General features: G+C 40.0%; 1 long non-coding RNA gene across 5 annotated transcripts; it reads left to right on the forward strand.

Moving 5' to 3' along the window:
* The first annotated feature begins 1,076 nt into the window (after positions 1-1,076).
* LOC127295737 (uncharacterized) lies at positions 1,077-23,502 on the forward strand. Of its 5 annotated transcripts, XR_007848065.2 has the most exons (7): positions 1,079-1,465; positions 2,108-2,647; positions 2,740-2,808; positions 20,601-20,671; positions 21,080-21,280; positions 21,428-21,553; positions 23,144-23,502. It is a non-coding gene; the product is annotated as an uncharacterized lncRNA (long non-coding RNA). The 5 variants fall into 5 exon arrangements; XR_007848064.2 differs by having other exon boundaries at positions 1,077-1,465; positions 20,601-21,280; positions 21,414-21,553; XR_007848063.2 differs by having other exon boundaries at positions 1,077-1,465; positions 20,601-21,280.
* Positions 23,503-23,967: the final 465 nt, after the last annotated feature.

A 23,967-nucleotide genomic window follows, 5' to 3' on the forward strand; every position in this document is an offset into this window, starting at 1 on the left:
TTGCCTGCTCATGTCAAGAGCAAGAATACCCAGGACACCAAAGCAGGGCATTACACAAAAGAATAGTAAAGCTTCACTGCAAATGTTAACTTACTACAACCTCGGTTCCTAAATAAATATAAAATGTTTTCGGAGTTCAAATCCGAAAAATGTCTTATATTTAGGAACGGAGGGAGTACTATGCTTCATATCCGATTATTCCCTGCCTCCAAAATATTCCCATATTAGTTTAGCTTCATATCTGAGGCACTGTAACAAATATTAATTATGTGGAGCTTCATATTTGAGGCATTGCAAATGTATGCAGTGTGAAATTTCATTCTTCTATTATTATGGATGGGTGTGGTGGCTCGCGGCTTTTATGTCATGACCACACTTTGAAATCCTTGCCAAAACTTAACCTTGGTTTCTAATGTCTAGACTGCAGAGTGACTAGACATTCTTCTTTCATTTTGTACTCTAGAATTTTTTGATGGTGTACTTTATTGTAAATACCTTCACTGCTTGTACCGGGAGAGATGGGTTTTAAAGCTAATGGTCTAATTGACAAGAAAGAGATGTTTACTTCTATATCTTCACTATACCATTTAGACTATGGAAGAAGGGATTATTCTAGAATGCAACAAAACATTGAAGGTTTGTATTCCTTGTGTTCTAGGTACTTAAGAACACTCAAGCTTCTTTGCCCTGATTCCAAACAATTTACATATATGCATACATGATTAGTACTTTTGTAGGCATTTCCTTTGTCATCAATATTGATGTTTATCATGTCATTTCAAAATGTTTTATTGCATGGTCATTTTCTATAACGACGATATGGTCAATATTGTAGATAAGAATGTATGTACACCCACTTTTCACCACGGCTCGATTTTAAGTTCCACCACAATATAGACACTTCTTACTTATTTATACTATTAATTTTCTTCTATACTATTATTTATCTTTATTTAAATATGGCCGGGCGCAGCAACGCGCGCTTCTATGGTCTAGTAAAAAGACTAAAGTGGTTCCTTATTCTGCCACCCACAATATGTTTGGTCGTCCAACCTACCTACGTCCATCGATCGCTAAACGCAAACATCCTTCGTCGTTTGCCCTCTCGCGCGCTGACAGGTGGGCCAAACCAGCAGGAAACCTCCTCGTCGTGCCCCAATCCCTGGATCCGATCTCACGATACCAGGAGCAGGCGGAGGCCGCCGTTGTGCTCCTCCTGCCGCTCACCCCGACCACCACTGCGGCAACGTCTCCAGTGCAATCTGGAGCGCGCCGTCCACGCCGCCGAACCGGCTATCCTGTGAACCTCTCGGTCCACGTCATTCACGCTTGGCTTCCCACCATTGATCGACTTCGCCTTTCCCGTCCCGATGCAGCGACCGCCCGCCCGCGTGCCCTGGACCTTCCGCCGGCTCCCGGATCCATCTGCCTCTTGCAGCCGTCGCCAGCCCCCTTCTACCTCGAGGTATGAGTGGGTCTCGCCTCTAATCGCTAGATCCGCCTGAGGGTCTGGGACTAGCTACGACAAAGAAAAAACACTGCGCGAGGAGGATTTGATTCCCAGATGCTTGACTTGCTTAGGCAATCAGCGGGCTATGCAATTTTTTTCTGGCAGCAGCGAGGTGCTGATTCGTTTGGGCGAACAGAAAACTGCTCGACAAAGAAAGCATAGCGCGCAGGATTTCTATTCATGCGGTGGGGAAACAGATGATGTGATGCTGGTTTCTGAAATGATAGCATCCACTTAGCAGTTAGGCAGTACCATATTGGCCTCCCTTTGATTTAACTAACTTCACGTTATGGACACAAAATATGCTTGTTGTATGTGGACTCGATCCACTGTTTTTTTTTCATTCCTCTGCATTTGTCATCATTTTCTTTGTACTGCTTTGTTCATTACTCTGCATTTGTGTTCATTTTTTAGAACATGGACTGCTGAATGCTGATACATTGATAATAACCACATTTTGTAATAAGATACCTTTTATTTTAAAGTTTTCAGTGAATTTTCGGAGAAACCTGGATTTTCAAAATATCATTCAATTTTATGTCATGTGTATGAACTATTCAGCGAACTAAGAGGGATTAATTTTGGCTTTTTGAACAGATTTTAATTAAATACTACTAAAGATAGGTCTAGGCCAAACGCGGCAGCAGAGTCCGTTTCTGGTGAGAAACGGGGTGGAGACGATGCAGGAGAGGGCAAGGGATAGAGCAAGAGTGGAGTCGTCGGAGCTGCCGATGTGGGGTAAAACGGAGATCACCGGCGGGGATTTCTCGAGGCTGCATCACCGAATCAAAATCCTAGGCGCCGTGAATGTGGCCAGGTTTGATTGCTAACTAAGGAGTGTGGGCAGGTGGGGAAGATGCACGTGTCGCGACGGTGCATCGGAAATTGGCGAAGGCTCGTCTCGGCAAACAAGAAGCTATGGATACATGCGTGTCTAGCCGCAAGCCGTCTTCGTTGTTGTTCATGGAGTCCAACAGTATTCTACACACGAATGATATCCATTGAGGAGATCGCTTAAATAGCATCAGATGCCACACAAGCCTGATGGCTAATGTTTCCGCTCCGTTGACGACCCCCACCGACGCCTCCAATGACATAAGATTTGTTCTCCCCGGTCAATACCTGTATCCTCCGTTGGTAATCATCTATTTCCAGTTCTTTATGAATGCTCCGATGACATAAGTTTGCTGACCGCATTCTAGATTTATGTGATGATTTGCTTGTGTCAGGTGCAAAATCAGACAGATTCTCTATGGACAAGAATCTGGGAAAAAAGGATCCCTCCCCTACTGAATTATGTATGTTAAGATCAACACGGAAAGTTTCTATTTCTATATATATCTTTAGTCTATGCATTTGCAGCGATAGCCTTCAAATTTACAATCATGTTGCTGATTTATTTCGGAAAATGGCAGGTCTCATATCAACTCTCCTGCTGATATTCGTTTTGGTCTAAGATTATATATAGGTTCAGATTATATCATTCTGCAGTGCTGTTGCCGAATGCTTCAGCTTTTATAATTGTCTTTCCATAATTTAGCAGCATCTGCTATTAACGGTGTGACTTATTCCTTTCCAAGAAGTTATGACTTATTCCATTCAGCATTACCTTTATCTATAATTTCTATTCCATAAATCATAAACAAAAGAATCTATGATGTGTACTGGCAAGAGGGAGGAACTAATGAAAAAATTAGTTTCCGGAAAGCAGTTTATGAGGGACCTGTAGTTCAGTTTTACGGCGTTGATGGCAACTTCGCTATACCTAAATACTGAACGTTCAACTACTTTTTTGCGCCTCCTGTTGTCTTTCACCGTTTGCATCACTTACTCCAGATTGTTGTGGTGTTGATGGGGTGTGTGTTGTGGGTAAAATTCAACAATGTTGTTCCTAGGCTAGAATGTTAAACAACAAGGTGTATTCCTCTTAAGAACAAAGCTATTGAGGGTTATCTTTGAGATTAAGCATTAGATACTTGGCGTGTCTCTAATTCATAAGTAATTTAAATAATTCCACTTGCAGCCATGTTCGGATTGGTTACCTCTTTCGAGTTGTTCTTGCTTCTTGTTTTATTATATATGTCAAATGCAAAAGATTGATAATTTCCTCTGTTTTTTAAGCCCGATTTAAGGTGTTGTTATACCATACAGAGGTAATGGACTATTACAGTGTAGTTCCCATCAGACTGATTTGTTTATTACTAATTCATATGTCTATTTGACTTTTAATCCCCGAATCGGTGCATACTGCAAATGGGTTGGTGTTTCGAGTAGTTCTATCTTGGTGTGAGAAACACAGAGAGATTCTTAATCTGAATATAGTGTAGGGATTCGTTGCATAGAAAACAAAAAATTTCCTACCGCGAACACGCAATCCAAGCCAAGATGCAATCTAGAAGACGGTAGCAACGAGGGGATTATCGAGTCTCACCCTTGAAGAGATTCCAAAGCCTACAAGATGAGGCTCTTGTTGCTGCGGTAGACGTTCACTTGCCGCTTGCAAAAGCGCGTAGAAGATCTTGATCACGGCGCCACGAACGGGCAGCACCTCCGTACTCGGTCACACGTTCGGTTGTTGATGAAGACGACGTCCACCTCCCCGTTCCAGCGGGCAGCGGAAGTAGTAACTCCTCTTGAATCCGACAGCACGACGGCGTGGTGTCGGTGGCGGTGGAGAATCCCGGCGGAGCTTCGCTAAGCGTGCGGGGAAGAAGGAGGAGTGGGGCGGCTAGGGTTTGGGGAGAGGGGGGCGCCGGCCATCTAGGTGGTGCGGCCACCTTGTTGTGTTGGGGTGGCCGGCCCCCTCCCCTTGTCCCTCATTATATAGGTGGAAGCCCCAAGTGTTGGACTACAAGTCTCCGAATAAGACCCGAACCCAAAACCTTCCATGTGATAGGGAAACCTACCCAAGGTGGGAATCCCACTTGGGGTGGGATTCCCCCCTTCCATGTGGGGGGGTGGCCGGCCCCCTTAGGGGAGTCCACTTGGGACTCCTCCCCCTTAGGGTTGGCCGGCCATGGGAGGTGGAGTCCCACCGGGACTCCGCCTTCCTTAGTGGTTTCTTCCGGACTTTTCTAGAACCTTCCATAGAACATTCCGGATCATTTTAAATCTCATAAAATGACTTCCTATATATGAATCTTATTCTCCGGACCATTCCGGAACTCCTCGTGATGTCCGGGATCTCATCCGGGACTCCGAACAAATATTCGAACTCCATTCCATATTCAAGTTCTACCATTTCAACATCCAACCTTAAGTGTGTCACCCTACGGTTCGCCAACTATGCGGACATGGTTGAGTACTCTCTCCGACCAATAACCAATAGCGGGATCTGGAGATCCATAATGGCTCCCACATATTTCAACGATGACTTTAGTGATCGAATGAACCATTCACATACGATACCAATTCCCTTTGTCACGCGATATTTTACTTGTCCGAGGTTTGATCATCGGTATCACTTTATACCTTGTTCAACCTCGTCTCCTGACAAGTACTCTTTACTCGTATCGTGGTATGTGGTCTCTTATGAACTTATTCATATGCTTGCAAGACATTAGACGACATTCCACCGAGAGGGCCCAGAGTATATCTATCCGTCATCGGGATGGACAAATCCCACTGTTGATCCATATGCCTCAACTCATACTTTCCGGATACTTAATCCCACCTTTATAACCACCCATTTACGCAGTGGCGTTTGATGTAATCAAAGTACCTTTCCGGTATAAGTGATTTATATGATCTCATGGTCATAAGGACTAGGTAACTATGTATCGAAAGCTTATAGAAAATAACTTAATGACGTGATCTTATGCTACGCTTAATTGGGTGTGTCCATTACATCATTCATACAATGATATAACCTTGTTATTAATAACATCCAATGTTCATGATTATGAAACTAATCATCCATTAATCAACAAGCTAGTTAAGAGGCATACTAGGGACTCTTTGTTGTTTACATATCACACATGTATCAATGTTTCGGTTAATACAATTATAGCATGGTATGTAAACATTATCATAAACACAAAGATATATTATAATAATCATTTTATTATTGCCTCTTGGGCATATCTCCAACAGTCTCCCACTTGCACTAGAGTCAATAATCTAGTTTACATTTGTAAAGATATAACACCTTGGCCTTCCGGTGCTTTATCATGTTTTGCTTACGGGAGAGGTTTTAGTCAACGGATCTGACACGCTCAGAAACGTATGTATTTTGCAATTCATTTGCGTCTTAACGCATCACTCATTTTCCAAATGAGTCGGCATTAAATATGTTTGGTCTTCTGGTGGAACCTTAATCCTGCGGTCTGAAATATGTCACTAATATTGTCATACACAATATAGCTTCAAAGTTCTGACACTATCGGAACTACACCAAGTTCTCAAAGAACCTCTTGACTTAACATCCTCAGTCATTGTCAAAACAATGACATACTCTGCCTTCGTTTGTAGAATCCGTCACAATATTTAGAACTCTTCTAAATCTAGCATAGACAACTTCTAGCTCATTGTGCTACCTTTTAAACAACACTTAGTCTAATTTGAGATTGAAATTCTATTTTTTTATATGTGACAAAACAAATATCGGTGTAATCACCTTACAGCGATTTGTTTGTCATTTCTCCATACAAAACTATATATATATCCTTGGTTCTTCTAAAGTACTCAAGGATACTCTTACTGTCGTCCAATGATCATCTCATGAATCATTCTGGTATATGCTCATAACATTTTAGAGCACAGGACATCTGATTGTGTACATATTATTCGTGATCCATAATCACTCATGTGTTTTTACTCATTGAGTATCAGATACACTCAAGTCTTGTTAAAACTTCACATGACAAGAACATTTTCTTAATATTTCTATATTGAACTATTTCAATATCCATTCTATATACTTTGACTTAAACTTATTTTGTGTTTCAATCTATCTTCATAGATCTTGACACTAGATATGTTTCAGTCCATATCCTTTCATTGAAATTAATTTCTCAATGAAACCTTTTAATCAAGTATATAATTACATCATTTATAACCAACTATATGTCACCTACATAAAGTATTATAAATATGTCTTAGCGCTCCCACTTAATTTCTTGCAAATGCAACCCTCTTCATCGTCTCTGATGAAATCAAAAACTCTTTGACTATTTCATCTGGTGAAGATTCCAACTCCGCGATACTTACTTCATCCAATTGAAGTTCGTATACCTATCTAGTATTTCACGGACCAGCAAAACTCTTGGTTGTATCTTGTATACACTTTTAATACACACTTCTGATAAGTAATGTATTTTGCCATCCTACTAACATATCTCATAAAAGAAATATGTAGTGATTACTAGAATAATCCATATAGACTATAAGCATTGCTACAGAAGATCTAATCTTGTCGTAGTCAACTCTTTGAACTTTGTCGTAAACAACTTTTCGACAAGTCAAGCTTCTTCAAAGATATTTCATCCATGTCCATCAATTTTATAGATCCATTTACTTTCAAAAAGTATTCATCTATCTTGGATTTCATGGCGTATAGCCATTTTAACAGAGTCAGGGCCCATCATAACTTCTTTGTTTGTAGTTGGTTTATCATTGTTCACAATCAATCCTTTGTCCACAAATCATTTATTTGATCACAAAGTAAACCATACCTACAAGGTTCAATATGTACTTTGATCTCCATGGCTAAAACACTTTGTAGTCATGGGAGCCATGATCATCGTGGTCGCTTCCGAAACCAATTCCGATCTTTGCGCTACTCGATCATTATGCTCGTGTTCATAAACCTTATCAAATTATATTGTCCTCCCACTCAAATACTTCACTAGAAACAATTTCTCGGAAATAAGAAACATTGACAAACACTTTTGTCTTTGTCTCGTGGGAAGAATTCCCAATTAAATCTCTGGGATAACCAACAAAGACATTTATCCGATTTTGGTTGTAAACTCTTAGACCAAAATTTAAAGAAAAGACTATTAGGGTTTATACCCATACCATAACTTGTATGGTGTTATTTCAACGGATCATGATGATGCTCTATTCAGTGTAAAGCGGTAGTCACTAAAGCATAATCCACAAAAATATAATGGCGTCATAATATTTTATCTCATCATTAATCCAACAAGGTTTGGATACATCTCTCGGATACTATATCATCATTATGATGCTCCAAGAAATGTGAGTTGTAGAACAATTTCATGACTCTCTTAGATGTTCGCTAAAACTCGTAATTCAAATATTTTCACCATGATCCAATCATAGATATTTGACTTTTCTATTACGATGATTTCCACTTCATGTTGAAATTTATTTGAATCCATTCAAAAATTTCAAACTTCTTCCTTATCGAATATATCCACATATATATACTCAATTCATTGTTTGAAGTTTTCATGAAGTAGAAGAATCTCCCGCACACAACTATGTCCAGTGAACCACATACATCATCATGTATGTTTTTACTAAGTTAGTTGTCCGTTCAACTCTTGGCCTATGAACGGTATTTTAGTCATTACTTTTAGAAAAGATTTTGCAATCGCCAAACGATTCAAAAATCAAATGACTCCAAAAATCCATTTGCATGGAGTTCCTTCATGCGTTCCTTTCTAACATGACCTAAATGGCGGTTCCACAAATAAGTGGAATTCTAATCATTTGCCTTATGGCATATTAGCATCAGTGTTATGTATGTGTGTTTCACCATTAAGATTTATAATAACTTATCCATCGTACATGGAGTAATGTCATAATTTGAACAACTCATTGTTTTCATTTGACCAGAGCAAAATAACAATTATTAAGTTCTTTATTATAAATTCTAAGGGCTAGATAGAATGCCAACGATGAACATAATAACACTTTATTTTTGTTCTAGACGTGCATTCCTATCATATTCCTTGTCAGTCACTTAGGCCATTGTATTCTTGTATTGCGTTGTTTTGTATGACACTTCATACCAACCAATATAGTACTAATACCCAAGAATTTCATAGTGTGACTTAACTAGGAATACAACCATAACATGTATATCATTTATATACACCTGAGCTAGACTTTCTAGTCTTTTCTCTTCTTTTTGCCAAAATATGTTTTGTAGTTTCTCTTTTAGCTTTCCTCATTATTCAGAAAAACACTTTAACATTATTAACTTCTAGGTTTGTTGGTCAAATACCAATAACCTTGAGGTTATTATTTTAAATTGATCATCATATGACAAGTGTTTCGGATTTCACTATTAGTAACTTTGTAATATGATGAACAATTTCACTCATAATTTTATCCATCATATCATGATGACTTTCCGAGACCATGTCTGTACATGCTAGGCTCGTAAAGTTTTAACCTTGGTATTCGCATGTGCAAATCTGGCTTGCACCCGTTGTAAGCACACGTAGAATCTATAACACCCGATCATCACGTGATGCTTCGAAACAACGAGTCTTAGCAACGGTGCATACTAAGGACAATCACTTCATGGATATGCGAATATCGTTAGTGCCCCAATAGTTGGAGGATTGGGACGTCTTGCGTTTTCAACCTTCGTACATTCCCATAAAACTTATGAGTTTATGTAGTCTCACCAAATTATATTCTATCATCTTGCAATAAGGTCTTAGATATTACATATATCTCATATCTTGATTATTTTTGAAAACTAAATTTTCAGCTCCTTACTTTTCAAACAGATTTGAACTTCGAGTTTCACGGAGACAAGATTACTTTATGTACTAATTGAAACCATAGCTCTTTGAATCAACAATGTGAGGTTTACTAAAAGTTTGCTATAGGACTTAATCACTTCTTGATTCTTTAACAATACGGTACCAGTCCGTAAAGTTTATTGTCAGATTTTAACAGTATTTCTATCTCAATTACAAGACTAGCGCATAGTAGTAAACGGATGCCAATACTACAAAATTAATTCAAAATACTACTCAGACTAAGTTTATGATAAATTGAGTTCAAATTTTAATTCAACATAATTAAAAATCTAGGTGAACTCCCACTCAAAACAATATCCCTCGCATTGTCTTAGTGATCACATGAACCAAATCCACCACACCTAAGTCCGATCATCACGAGACAAGGTGTGATTTCAATGGCGAACACTCAAAGTGTTCATCATATCAACCATATGATTCATGCTCTACCTTTCGGTATCACGTTTTCCGAGACCATGTCTGTACATGCTAGGCTCGTCAAGGCCACCTTAGTATCCGCATGTGCAAAACTGTCTTGCACCCGTTGTATGTACTTGTTGATTCTATCACACCCGATCATCACGAGATGCTTCGAACCGACAAGTCTTGGTAACGGTGCTACTAAGGATGAACACTTTATTATCTTGAGATTTTAGTGAGGGATCATCTTATAATGCTACCGTCGCGATCTAAGCAAAATAAGATGCATAAAAGGATTAACATCACATGCAGTTCATATGTGATATGATATGGCCCTTTTGTCTTTGCGCCTTTGATCTTCATCTCCAAAGCACGGACATGATCTCCATCATCTTCGGACATGATCTCCATCATCGTCGGCGTAGCGTCAAGGTCAATGGCGCCGTCTTCATGATTGTCCTCCATGTAGCAACTATTACAACTACTTTGAAATACTACTCAACATGAAAATTAAAGACAACCATAAGGCTCCTGCCGGTTGCCACAATACAATAATGATCATCTCATACATATTCATCATCACATTATGGCCATATCACATCACCAAACCCTGCAAAAACAAGTTAGACGTCTCTAAATTGGTTTGCATATTTTACGTGGTTTAGGGTTTTCGAGTAAGATCTAATCTACCTACGAACATGAACCACAACGGTGATACTAGTGTTGTCAATAGAAGAGTAAATTGAATCTTCACTATAGTAGGAGAGACAGACACCCGCAAAGCCTCTTCTGCAATACAAGTTGCATGTCGAACAAGGAACAAGTCTCATGAACGCGGTCATGTAAAGTTAGTCCGAGCCGCTTCATCCTACTATGCCACAAAGATGCAAAGTACTCAAACAAAGAAAACAAGACCATCAACGCCCACAAAACCATTGTGTTCTACTCGTGCAACCATCTATGCATAGACACGGTTCTGATACCACTGTAGGGATTCGTTGCATAGAAAACAAAAAATTTCCTACCGCGAACACGCAATCCAAGCCAAGATGCAATCTAGAAGACGGTAGCAACGAGGGGATTATCGAGTCTCACCCTTGAAGAGATTCCAAATCCTACAAGATGAGGCTCTTGTTGCTGCGGTAGACGTTCACTTGCCGCTTGCAAACGCGCGTAGAAGATCTTGATCACGGCGCCACGAACGGGCAGCACCTCCGTACTCGGTCACACGTTCGGTTGTTGATGAAGACGACGTCCACCTCCCCGTTCCAGCGGGCAGCGGAAGTAGTAACTCCTCTTGAATCCGACAGCACGACGGCGTGGTGTCGGTGGCGGTGGAGAATCCCGGCGGAGCTTCGCTAAGCGTGCGGCGAAGAAGGAGGAGTGGGGCGGCTAGGGTTTGGGGAGAGGGGGGCGCCGGCCATCTAGGTGGTGCGGCCACCTTGTTGTGTTGGGGTGGCCGCCCCCCTCCCCTTGTCCCTCATTATATAGGTGGAAGCCCCAAGTGTTGGACTACAAGTCTCCGAATAAGACCCGAACCAAAAACCTTCCATATGGTGGGGTGATACGTCTCCGACGTATCGATAATTTCTTATGTTCCATGCCACATTATTGATGTTATCTACATGTTTTATGCACACTTTATGTCATATTCGTGCATTTTCTGGAACTAACCTATTAACAAGATGCCGAAGTGCCAGTTCCTGTTTTCTGCTATTTTTGGTTTCAGAAATCCTAGTAACGAAATATTCTCGGAATCGGACGAAATCAACGCCCAGGTTCCTATTTTGCCCGGAAGCATCCAGAACACACGAGAAGGACCAGAGGGGGGGCACTGGGCCCCCAGACCATAGGCCAGCGGCCTGCACTGGCCGCGCCGCCCTATAGTGTCGGCGCCCCTTCGACCTTCTGACGCCGCCTCTTCGCCTATTTAAGCCTCCTCGACCTAAAACCTCGAGACGAAAAAGCCACGGTACGAGAAACCTTCCAGAGCCGCCGCCATCGCGAAGGCAAGATCTGGGGGACAGGAGTCTCTGTTCCAGCACGCCGCCGGAACGGGGAAGTGCCCCCGGAAGGCTCCTCCATCAACACCACCGCCATCTTCATCACCGCTGCTGTCTCCCATGAGGAGGGAGTAGTTCTCCATCGAGGCTCGGGGCTGTACCGGTAGCTATGTGGTTCATCTCTCTCCTATGTACTTCAATACAATAATCTCATGAGCTGCTTTACATGATTGAGATTCATATGATGATGCTTGTAATCTAGATGTCGTTATGCTAGTCAAGTGAATTTTACTTATGTGATCTCCGGAGACTCCTTGTCCCACGTGTGTAAAGGTGACAGTGTGTGCACCGTGTGGGTCTCTTAGGCTATATTTCACAGAATACTTATTCACTGTTGAATGGCATAGTGAAGTGCTTATTTATATCTCTTTATGATTGCAATGTATTTGTATCACAATTTATCTATGTGCTACTCTAGCAATGTTATTAAAGTAGTTTTATTCCTCCTGCACGATGTAATGGTGACAGTGTGTGCATCCGTGTTAGTACTTGGTTTAAGCTATGATCATGATCTCTTGTAGAATATGAAGTTAACTATTGCTATGATAGTATTGATGTGATCTATTCCTCCTACATATGCATGAAGGTGACAGTGTGCATGCTATGTCAGTACTTGGTTTAGTCTTTTGATCTATCTTACACTCTAAGGTTACTTAAATATGAACATTGAATTGTGGAGCTTGTTAACTCCGGCATTGAGGGTTCGTGTAATCCTACGCAATGTGTTCATCATCCAACAAGAGTGTAGAGTATGCACTTATCTATTCTGTTATGTGATCAATGTTGAGAGTGTCCACTAGTGAAAGTGTAATCCCTAGGCCTTGTTCCTAAATACTGCTATCGCTGCTTGTTTACTGTTTTACTGCGTTACTACTGCTGCAATACTACCACCATCAACTACACGCCAGCAAGCTATTTTCTGGCACCGTTGCTACTGCTCATATATATTCATACCACCTGTATTTCACTATCTCTTCGCCGAACTAGTGCACCTATTAGGTGTGTTGGGGACACAAGAGACTTCTTGCTTTGTGGTTGCAGGGTTGCATGAGAGGGATATCTTTGACCTCTTCCTCCCTGAGTTCGATAAACCTTGGGTGATCCACTTAAGGGAAAACTTGCTGCTGTTCTACAAACCTCTGCTCTTGGAGGCCCAACACTGTCTACAGGAAAAGGAGGGGGAAGTAGACATCAAGCTATTTTCTGGCGCCGTTGCCGGGGAGGAAAGGTAAAAGGTACTCACACTCCGGATCTTGGCTACTAAGCTATTTTCCGGCGCCGTAAGTACTCGAAGCTATTTCCTTTAGATCCTGCAATTGCATCTTTTTGTTTCTTGTTTACACTAGTTTGGCATAATGGACAAGAATGAGCTTCTTATGCTATTTCCTGATTTAAAACATGGATTGTTTGATGCGAAAATTAAAAAACCTATGGAATCTTATTTGCATGCTGGTAGTAATATTAGTATGAACGCTTTGAACACCATTGTTGATAATGATATAGAAAGTTCTAAGCTTGGGGAAGCTGGTTTTCATGATCTTTTTAGTCCCCCAAGCATTGAGGAGAAAATTTTCTTTGATGATACTTTGCCTCCCATATATGATGATTATAATGATAGTGGTCTTTTGGTGCCACCTACTATGGAGAGTAAATTTTTTTGTGATTATACTATGCCTCCAACACTTGATGAGAATAATAATGATAGCTACTTTGTTGAATTTGCTCCCACTACTATTACTAATAAAATTGATTATGCTTATGTGGAGAGTAATAATTTTATGCATGAGACTCATGATAAGAATGCTTTGTGTGATAGTTACATTGTTGAGTTTGCTCATGATGCTACTGAAAGTTATTATGAGAGAGGAAAATATGGTTGTAGAAATTTTCATGTTACTAAAACACCTCTCTATGTGCTGAAATTTTTGAAGCTACACTTGTTTTATCTTCCTATGCTTGTTACTTTGCTCTTAATGAACTTGTTTATTTACAAGATTCCTATGCATAGGAAGCATGTTAGACTTAAATGTGTTTTTATTTTGCCTCTTGATGCTCTCTTTTGCTTCAAATACTATTTCTTGCGAGTGCATCATTAAAACTGCTGAGCCCATCTTAATGGCTATAAAGAAAGAACTTCTTGGGAGATAACCCATGTGTTATTTTGCTACAGTACTTTGTTTTATATTTGTGTCTTGGAAGTTGTTTACTACTGTAGCAACCTCTCCTTATCTTAGTTTAGTGTTTTGTTGTGCCAAGTGAAGCCTCTAATCGAAGGTTGATACTAGATTTGGATTTCTGCGCAGAAACAGATTTCTATCTGTCACGAATCTGGGCTGTTTTCTCTGTAGAAAAATCAGAAAAATATGCCAATTTACGTGCGTGTTCCTCAGATATGTACGCAACTTTCATTAGTTTTGAGTTTTCTGATTTGAGCAACGGAAGTATTTATTAAAAATTCGTCTTTACGAACTGTTCTGTTTTGACAGATTCTGCCTTTTATTTCGCATTGCTTCTTTCGCTGTGTTGGGTGGATTTCTTTGTTCCATTACCTTCCAGTAGCTTTGAGCAATGTCCAGAAGTGTTAAGAATGATTGTGTCACCTCTGAACATGTGAGTTTTTGATTATGTACTAACCCCTCTAATGAAGTTTATGAGAAGTTTGGTGTGAAGGAAGTTTTCAAGGGTCAAGAGAGGAGGATGATATACTATGATCAAGAAGAGTGAAAGCTCTAAGCTTGGGGATGCCCCGGTGGTTCACCCCTGCATATATCAAGAAGACTCAAGCGTCTAAGCTTGGGGATGCCCAAGGCATCCCCTTCTTCATCGACAAATTATCAGGTTCCTTCTCTTGAAACTATATTTTTATTCGGTCACATCTTATGTGCTTTACTTGGAGCGTCTGTATGCTTTTATTTTTGTTTGTGTTTGAATAAAATGGATCCTAGCATTCACTTTATGGGAGAGAGACACGCTCCGCTGTAGCATATGGACAAGTATGTCCTTAGTTTCTACTCATAGTATTCATGGCGAAGTTTCTTCTTCGTTAAATTGTTATATGGTTGGAATTGGAAAATGATACATGTAGTAATTTTCTATAATGTCTTGGATAATGTGATACTTGGCAATTGTTGTGCTCATGTTTAAGCTCTTGCATCATATGCTTTGCACCCATTAATGAAGAAATACATAGAGCATGCTAAAATTTGGTTTGCATATTTGGTCTCTCTAAAGTCTAGATAATTTCTAGTATTGAGTTTGAACAACAAGGAAGACGGTGTAGAGTCTTATAATGTTTACAATATGTCTTTTATGTGAGTTTTGCTGCACCGGTTCATCCTTGTGTTTGTTTCAAAATAAACCTTGCTAGCCTAAACCTTGTATCGAGAGGGAATACTTCTCATGCATCCAAAATCCTTGAGCCAACCACTAGGCCATTTGTGTCCACCATACCTACCTACTACATGGTATTTCTTCGCCATTCCAAAGTAAATTGCTTGAGTGCTACCTTTAAAATTCCATCATTCACTTTGCAATATATAGCTCATGGGACAAATAGCTTAAAAACTATTGTGGTATTGAATATGTACTTATGCACTTTATCTCTTATTAAGTTGCTTGTTGTGCGATAACCATGTTCACTGGGGACGCCCTCAACTACTCTTTGTTGAATTTCATGTGAGTTGCTATGCATGTCCGTCTTGTCTGAAGTAAGAGAGATCTACCACCTTATGGTTAAGCATGCATATTGTTAAAGAAGAATATTGGGCCGCTAACTAAAGCCATGATCCATGGTGAAAGTTTCAGTTTTGGACAATATCCTCAATCTCATATGAGAAAATTATTAATTGTTGTTACATGCTTATGCATAAAAGAGGAGTCCATTATCTGTTGTCTATGTTGTCCCGGTATGGATGTCTAAGTTGAGAATAATCAATAGCGAGAAATCCAATGCGAGCTTTCTCCTTAGACCTTTGTACAGGCGGCATAGAGGTACCCCTTTGTGACACTTGGTTAAAACATGTGCATTGCGATGATCCGGTAGTCCAAGCTAATTAGGACAAGGTGCGGGAACTATTAGTATACTATGCATGAGGCTTGCAACTTGTAAGATATAATTTACATGATACATATGCTTTATTACTACCGCTGACAAAATTGTTTCATGTTTTCAAAATCAAAGCTCTAGCACAAATATAGCAATCGATGCTTTCCTCTTTGAAGGACCATTCTTTTACTTTTATTGTTGAGTCAGTTCACCTATTTCTCTCCACCTCAAGAAGCAAACACTTGTGTGAACTGTGCATTGATTCCTACATATTTGCATATTGCACTTGTTATATTACTCTATGTTGACAATATCCGTGAGATATACATGTTACAAGTTGAAAGCAACCGCTGAAACTTAATCTTCCTTTGTGTTGCTTCAATACCTTTACTTTGAATTATTGCTTTATGAGTTAACTCTTATGCAAGACTTATTGATGCTTGTCTTGAAGTGCTATTCATGAAAAGTCTTTGCTATATGATTCACTTGTTTACTCATGTCATATACATTGTTTTGATCGCTGCATTCACTACATATGCTTTACAAATAGTATGATCAAGGTTATGATGGCATGTCACTCCAGAAATTATCTGTGTTATCGTTTTACCTGCTCGGGACGAGCAGAACTAAGCTTGGGGATGCTGATACGTCTCCGACGTATCGATAATTTCTTATGTTCCATGCCACATTATTGATGTTATCTACATGTTTTATGCACACTTTATGTCATATTCGATCATTTTTTGGAACTAACCTATTAACAAGATGCCGAAGTGCCAGTTCCTGTTTTCTGCTGTTTTTGGTTTCAGAAATCCTAGTAACGAAATATTCTCGGAATCGGACGAAATCAACGCCCAGGTTCCTATTTTGCCCGGAAGCATCCAGAACACACGAGAAGGACCAGAGGGGGGGCACTGGGCCCCCAGACCATAGGCCGGCGCGGCCCAGACCCTGGCCGCGCCGCCCTATAGTGTCGGCGCCCCTTCGACCTTCTGACGCCGCCTCTTCGCCTATTTAAGCCTCCTCGACCTAAAACCTCGAGACGAAAAAGCCACAGTACGAGAAACCTTCCAGAGCCGCCGCCATCGCGAAGCCAAGATCTGGGGGACAGGAGTCTCTGTTCCGGCACGCCGCCGGAACGGGGAAGTGCCCCCGGAAGGCTCCTCCATCAACACCACCGCCATCTTCATCACCGCTGCTGTCTCCCATGAGGAGGGAGTAGTTCTCCATCGAGGCTCGGGGCTGTACCGGTAGCTATGTGGTTCATCTCTCTCCTATGTACTTCAATACAATAATCTCATGAGCTGCTTTACATGATTGAGATTCATATGATGATGCTTGTAATCTAGATGTCGTTATGCTAGTCAAGTGAATTTTACTTATGTGATCTCCGGAGACTCCTTGTCCCACGTGTGTAAAGGTGACAGTGTATGCACCGTGTGGGTCTCTTAGGCTATATTTCACAGAATACTTATTCACTGTTGAATGGCATAGTGAAGTGCTTATTTATATCTCTTTATGATTGCAATGTATTTGTATCACAATTTATCTATGTGCTACTCTAGCAATGTTATTAAAGTAGTTTTATTCCTCCTGCACGATGTAATGGTGACAGTGTGTGCATCCGTGTTAGTACTTGGTTTAAGCTATGATCATGATCTCTTGTAGAATATGAAGTTAACTATTGCTATGATAGTATTGATGTGATCTATTCCTCCTACATATGCATGAAGGTGACAGTGTGCATGCTATGTCAGTACTTGGTTTAGTCTTTTGATCTATCTTACACTCTAAGGTTACTTAAATATGAACATTGAATTGTGGAGCTTGTTAACTCCGGCATTGAGGGTTCGTGTAATCCTACGCAATGTGTTCATCATCCAACAAGAGTGTAGAGTATGCATTTATCTATTCTGTTATGTGATCAATGTTGAGAGTGTCCACTAGTGAAAGTGTAATCCCTAGGCCTTGTTCCTAAATATCGCTATCGCTGCTTGTTTCATCGTTTTTTACCGCGTTACTACTCGCAATACTACCACCATCAACTACACGCCAGCAAGCTATTTTCTCGCACTTGTTGCTCTGCTCATATATATTCATACCACCTGTATTTCACTATCTCTTCGCCGAACTAGTGCACCTATTAGGTGTGTTGGGGACACAAGAGACTTCTTGCTTTGTGGTTGCAGGGTTGCATGAGAGGGATATCTTTGACCTCTTCCTCCCTGAGTTCGATAAACCTTGGGTGATCCACTTAAGGGAAAACTTGCTGCTGTTCTACAAACCTCTGCTCTTGGAGGCCCAACACTGTCTACAGGAAAAGGAGGGGGAAGTAGACATCATGGGGAAACCTACCCAAGCTAGGACTCCCACTAGAGGTGGGAGTTCCACCTCCCATATGGGGGGGTGGCCGGCCCCCTAAGAGGGAGTCCACTTGGGACTCCACCCCCACTAGGGTTGGCCGGCCATGGAGGTGGAGTCCCACGTGGACTCCACCTTCCTTGGTGGTTGCTTCTGGACTTTTCTAGAACCTTCTAGAACCTTCCATAGAACATTCCGGATCATTTTAAATCTCATAAAATGACTTCCTATATATGAATCTTATTCTCCGGACCATTCCGGAACTCCTCGTGATGTCCGGGATCTCATCCGGGACTCCGAACAAATATTCGAACTCCATTCCATATTCAAGTTCTACCATTTCAACATCCAACCTTAAGTGTGTCACCCTACGGTTCGCGAACTATGCGGACATGGTTGAGTACTCTCTCCGACCAATAACCAATAGCGGGATCTGGAGATCCATAATGGCTACCACATATTTCAACGATGACTTTAGTGATCGAATGAACCATTCACATACGATACCAATTCCCTTTGTCACGCGATATTTTACTTGTCCGAGGTTTTATCATCGGTATCACTCTATACCTTGTTCAACCTCGTCTCCTGACAAGTACTCTTTACTCGTATCGTGGTATGTGGTCTCTTATGAACTTATTCATATGCTTGCAAGACATTAGACGACATTCCACCGAGAGGGCCCAGAGTATATCTATCCGTCATCGAGATGGACAAATCCCACTGTTGATCCATATGCCTCAACTCATACTTTCCGGATACTTAATCCCACCTTTATAACCACCCATTTACGCAGTGACGTTTGATGTAATCAAAGTACCTTTCCGGTATAAGTGATTTATATGATCTCATGGTCATAAGGACTAGGTAACTATGTATCGAAAGCTTATAGCAAATAACTTAATGACGTGATCTTATGCTACGCTTAATTGGGTGTGTCCATTACATCATTCATACAATGATATAACCTTGTTATTAATAACATCCAATGTTCATGATTATGAAACTAATCATCCATTAATCAACAAGCTAGTTAAGAGGCATACTAGGGACTCTTTGTTGTTTACATATCACACATGTATCAATGTTTCGGTTAATACAATTATAGCATGGTATGTAAACATTATCATAAACACAAAGATATATTATAATAACCATTTTATTATTGCCTCATGGGCATATCTCCAACATATAGTTGGTCTTTCGATTTGTTTTTCTATGCTTAAGCCTGTCCTTTTTATTCTATAGCCGAGGAGGTCCTTTTGATTGTAATGGCCCAAGGTAGCTCCATTTAGTCTTGCTTGGGCAGCAAATGCCTAACTCATACTTGGGTATTGTACTATTGCTCTTCTGCATCTTCTTTTTATTATTTGCATTTGACACTAAAACGAAAAGTAATAGCTATTTCCTTAGGTTAGGGAAGAAAATTATTGGGTAAATGATAATGGAGCCAATAAACTAATGTATTTGTTCTTCATTTTGAGCTTTGGGCAATTTGCTTTGGCCACTAAATCTCTGCTTGCTGGAATAGATAGATTGCTATTTTGGTGTCTTGTGAAGGACACATCTAGGGATTTGTATTGTAACCTTATGTCAATCCTCAATCGATATTTGGATAATTATATGTCAACGGTTACTCGCTTCGCTGGAAAAACGGTTAAATGAAGGGTATTAATATGTATAGATACACCTCATTATTAATATCTAGGATAATGACACTATGTTCAAAAATAACTGGAACTATCATAAGTGTCATCGCTCATGAGTCCTCGCCTATTGGTTACATATGGCCTTCGGTTGGAGATGTTCTTAAGCTATAACACCAATCTTCAGTTCGCACTTTTGATTGACTACTACCTCAATTCGGGTTTAATTGATGGCGAACACCCTGTACATGCTATATTAGCTAGGCACTACACCGCTTCGATTTTATCCAAACAGAGTGAGTACAACTTAGGGGTTGCTACTATAGTTTTAGACTTCATCATGTTAATCCAGTGCTATCTGGATACATTCTTGTTTGCAGGTGTAATCCAATTTCTTGTCTTCTTGCACATTTATATTCGTCATGCTTTAGAAACTCAAATTATTTCGCATCCGTTGCAACGCACGGGCAAATGTCCTATGTTATTTAAATTTCCAATCGACCTCACTTTTCCATTCAATAGTTGTTCGTTGAGTCATACCTATAAAATAGTCTACCCTGCAAGTGTTATGCAAGCCTAATGCTATGCATCTCTCCCTCTCATGGAGATCGCACGCGTGTATCACCATAAGTAAGCTTTGATTCTGAAAATTGTAATTTGCCTTAATGCATACCAATTTTAGTCTAGGTCATTTGTTCAGCCGGTAATCATATTTGTTTTACTTTTATCTAATCAAATGCACATAACTCTTTTTTCAATCCACATACTGAATTTGGTATTGATGTACAGTTGTTTATAGCGCTGACTCTATTTGTTTCTATCATTGTTTAGGAGGATTTCATCATCATGATATCATTTCCACTTCTCATTCTTGGGGATTCTGTCAGTCTATGATATATTAGGTATGCATATATTTTGAGTTATGTTACAGCCAAATGTTTGACAGAATACATATGTAAAACTATCAAGGGGTTATTAGGAGCACTGTAAGATATGGGGATTGGGCGAAAAGAATGTATTGGCTTACTTTGAGACTGCTCATGTTAATTTTTCATACTTGAGCTTACCCGTCAAATTTCTCCACACGTATTACAGAATTTTGTTTGTGAAAAATACAATGCGCTGAACATGTAATCCCAATATTTTGAGACATTTGAATTAGCACTTTTGTTTTATTTTTCCTTAGTTTTTTAGTGGCAGAGGGGTGAAATTACCCCCGGAAAATTGAAGACATCGAGTGTTGTCGATGTGCGTTCTTTTGTTTCATTACATCTCGGTTTCATATGTTTCTTATTTTTTCCTGCTTCTAGAATCTTCACAGGTCAAGAAATTATGCCCATGCTCAAACTTACAGCCAAAAATCTTATTTGGATGTTAAGTAAATGAAAGCATCTCACAAGGGTTGATGCTGCGGAAGGGGAGCTATTCTGATAGCAGTTTGAATTAGATCAGGTGTTTGTCGGTGGCCATGCGGCTTCTGACTCAATTAAACTGAAAGCTCTGTCTCCTGGGTGAGTCCCTCTTTTGCTTTCTTCCCACCTTACAAATTACTGGAGTTTCTGCGTGTATAGTTCTTGCAATCATATTTCTTGCAGTGTTATGGTTGTATCATCCATTGCGTATGAAATTGATTTGTGCTTCTAGGATGCGATGTGCAGGCGGGCATGTAGGTTTGGCAATCTGTGGAAGCACAACCGAACCAGCCACCATGTACTCCTCCATATCGAGGCCTTCAGGAAGATTGCGCTCTGCGTGGCTAGCATCATGCCCATCCATTACCTCTGGTATGCTCCACTCTTGCATGCATTATGCTGCTATGTCAGCTTACTTTGCACTGGATGCCCAATCTGGGTCCTGAAACAATTCCTTGTACTCCCTCTGACCCAAATATTTGTCGAAGATTTAGTACAAAGTTAGTATTGTACTAACTTTGTACTAAATCCCCGACACTTATGATGGAGCGGAGGGAGTAATAAAACCTGTTGTCATGCATTTATGTATGATGTTTTGTGATAAGTGTGTTCCACATGTTAGATGTAGGTCAAACAGTTCTAGGGATTTGAGAAACGTCGAATTTTGGATCATAATTTGTCATACTAAGTTGTTGGAAAACTGAACCACTGAATATATGATTATAGAGCTTGGATACAGATCTTGATGCAGTGAATATGAAATTTTACATCATAAATATCTGATTTTCGTGTGCATTGGGAGTGACATGGTGACTGCTGATTATGGTTCCCCCTTCTCATAGAGCACACACCATACTACTATATATGTTGACGCAGGTGGCTTCTGGCCGTATATGCTTGCAATGAGTCAGAAAACTTATGAGGTTAACGGGAGTTCGAAACTGATTATCATCATAGCAGAGCGGTGGATGTTAAGAAAATCCGTCGCTTAGTTTGAGGTTAACGGGATTCCTCGGTCTAATTATGTTTTTTTACCTAAGAAAGGTACTTATTCATGTCTTGGAACCTTGCATCTGATATGTTTATCTGATCACATTAAAGCGGAGACACTTGGACGTGTCTAACATGAATTTAGTAAACTAAGATATGTTTTGGTGTTTGCTCGGAGACGATAATTCAACTCCGCTCAAACATAAACAGTTGTGTTGTTTTACGTGTATGTTGTGATACAAACATCGCCGGTCAGATAGAGCTACGAGCCACCTTGTGACATATCCCAGAGGGACTGCTACCACTGTGTTGATAAATATCTTCCACGCCACTACTTAGACACATTATGAAGAAACAACAATTGTGCTGGTAACAAAAAATCTTTTGGTCTATTTTTCATTTCTTTTTCTGTAGGATTGATCCACCTATATATGTTGCACAACTTCTGCAAAGTAGATGCACATCAGATTTCTTTTTCAGTTAAGTATGGATCTTTGAATTATGTCATTATCTTTCATGAGTAGTGTTGTTATTTAGAAAGAATCCTCGACCAATTCCGTGGCAGATCCTTTATTCACATTGCACATCTTACATTGTCATGTATTACGTTGCCTCACTAGCTTAAGAAAAAGGCTATCTGCTTTAAGCCCCACCAACCTTATTTTATACTCCCTCCATTCCTTTCTATAATGCCTATTGTTTTTTCGCATTTGTTCCAGAATATAAGAGTAAATCTATGTTTTTTTTGCAAAGAGCCCCTTCCACCGATCAGGTCAAGTCCAGAAAATCTGGAAACCGATATGGTCATGTATTTCTGAGATCTGTTTTCAGTTTCCTATTTTTTTCTATGATATCGCTAGGGGGTTTTGTGTGAAAAAATGGCTCGCGCTAATTTCCGTGCCAAAAAACAATAGGCACTATAGAAAGGAACGGAGGGAGTATTATAAATCCTTTTTGTATATTGACATCTAGCATCTAGCATGTCGAGTTTGCTTCTGGTCCTCCTGCCTAGCGAAAGGAGGTGAAGGTGGAGTCTTCTGGTGGTGGTCTCCCAACGGCTCGTTATAGCAGGGTGGGAAGACAATGGTGTTGTTTTATCAACGGTAACAAGCATAAGTCTATGTTTTTTTTGTTTTTTTATTGATGTAATACTATATATGTATGACCCAAGTTTCACAGGGTGGTTACCTTTGATGACTCTTATTAATACACATTCATGATGTTGTACCGGAGTACCCTGAAATGTCAAGGGAGTATATAAAAAACATCACCATTGTGCAAGAACATCATGAATGTTTAAATATTAAGAGATAATTAGTTGGGACGCTACTTTCTGTGCAAGAACTAAAATTAAGAGAAGTGTATTTATAATATTTTTGGAATACAACATTGTTGTGTTGTGTATGTTTAAATATTTTAATGTATTTAATGTTTACACCTGCAACACATGGCGTCGGAAAAATTTATGAGGGACCGTAGAAACGTACGGGCACCCAACTAGTTTCTATAGCTTAGTTTGCTTTTTGTTTTGTTTATGGAGTTTTATAAATAAATTGCCAAGTTTTACTTATTTTCATCGTCTTGGTATTCAGAATTGCATGAGTTTCTGCACATTACCACTTCGTATTTGATTTTTTAGAAAGATCAGTAAAAAATCAGGTTAGAAGCATCTTTTAGTCCTATGCATGCAAATATATTGGCTCAATTAATTCTCGGGATGAACACCGGTGATCACATGGGTACGTGAGCACGCGGTTTCTACTCGGCACGTGTCAAACGCCGTGTGTTCTGCCGTT

This window comes from Lolium perenne, chromosome 4 (genome assembly GCF_019359855.2).
Source record: "Lolium perenne isolate Kyuss_39 chromosome 4, Kyuss_2.0, whole genome shotgun sequence".
Classification (NCBI taxonomy): domain Eukaryota; kingdom Viridiplantae; phylum Streptophyta; class Magnoliopsida; order Poales; family Poaceae; genus Lolium; species Lolium perenne.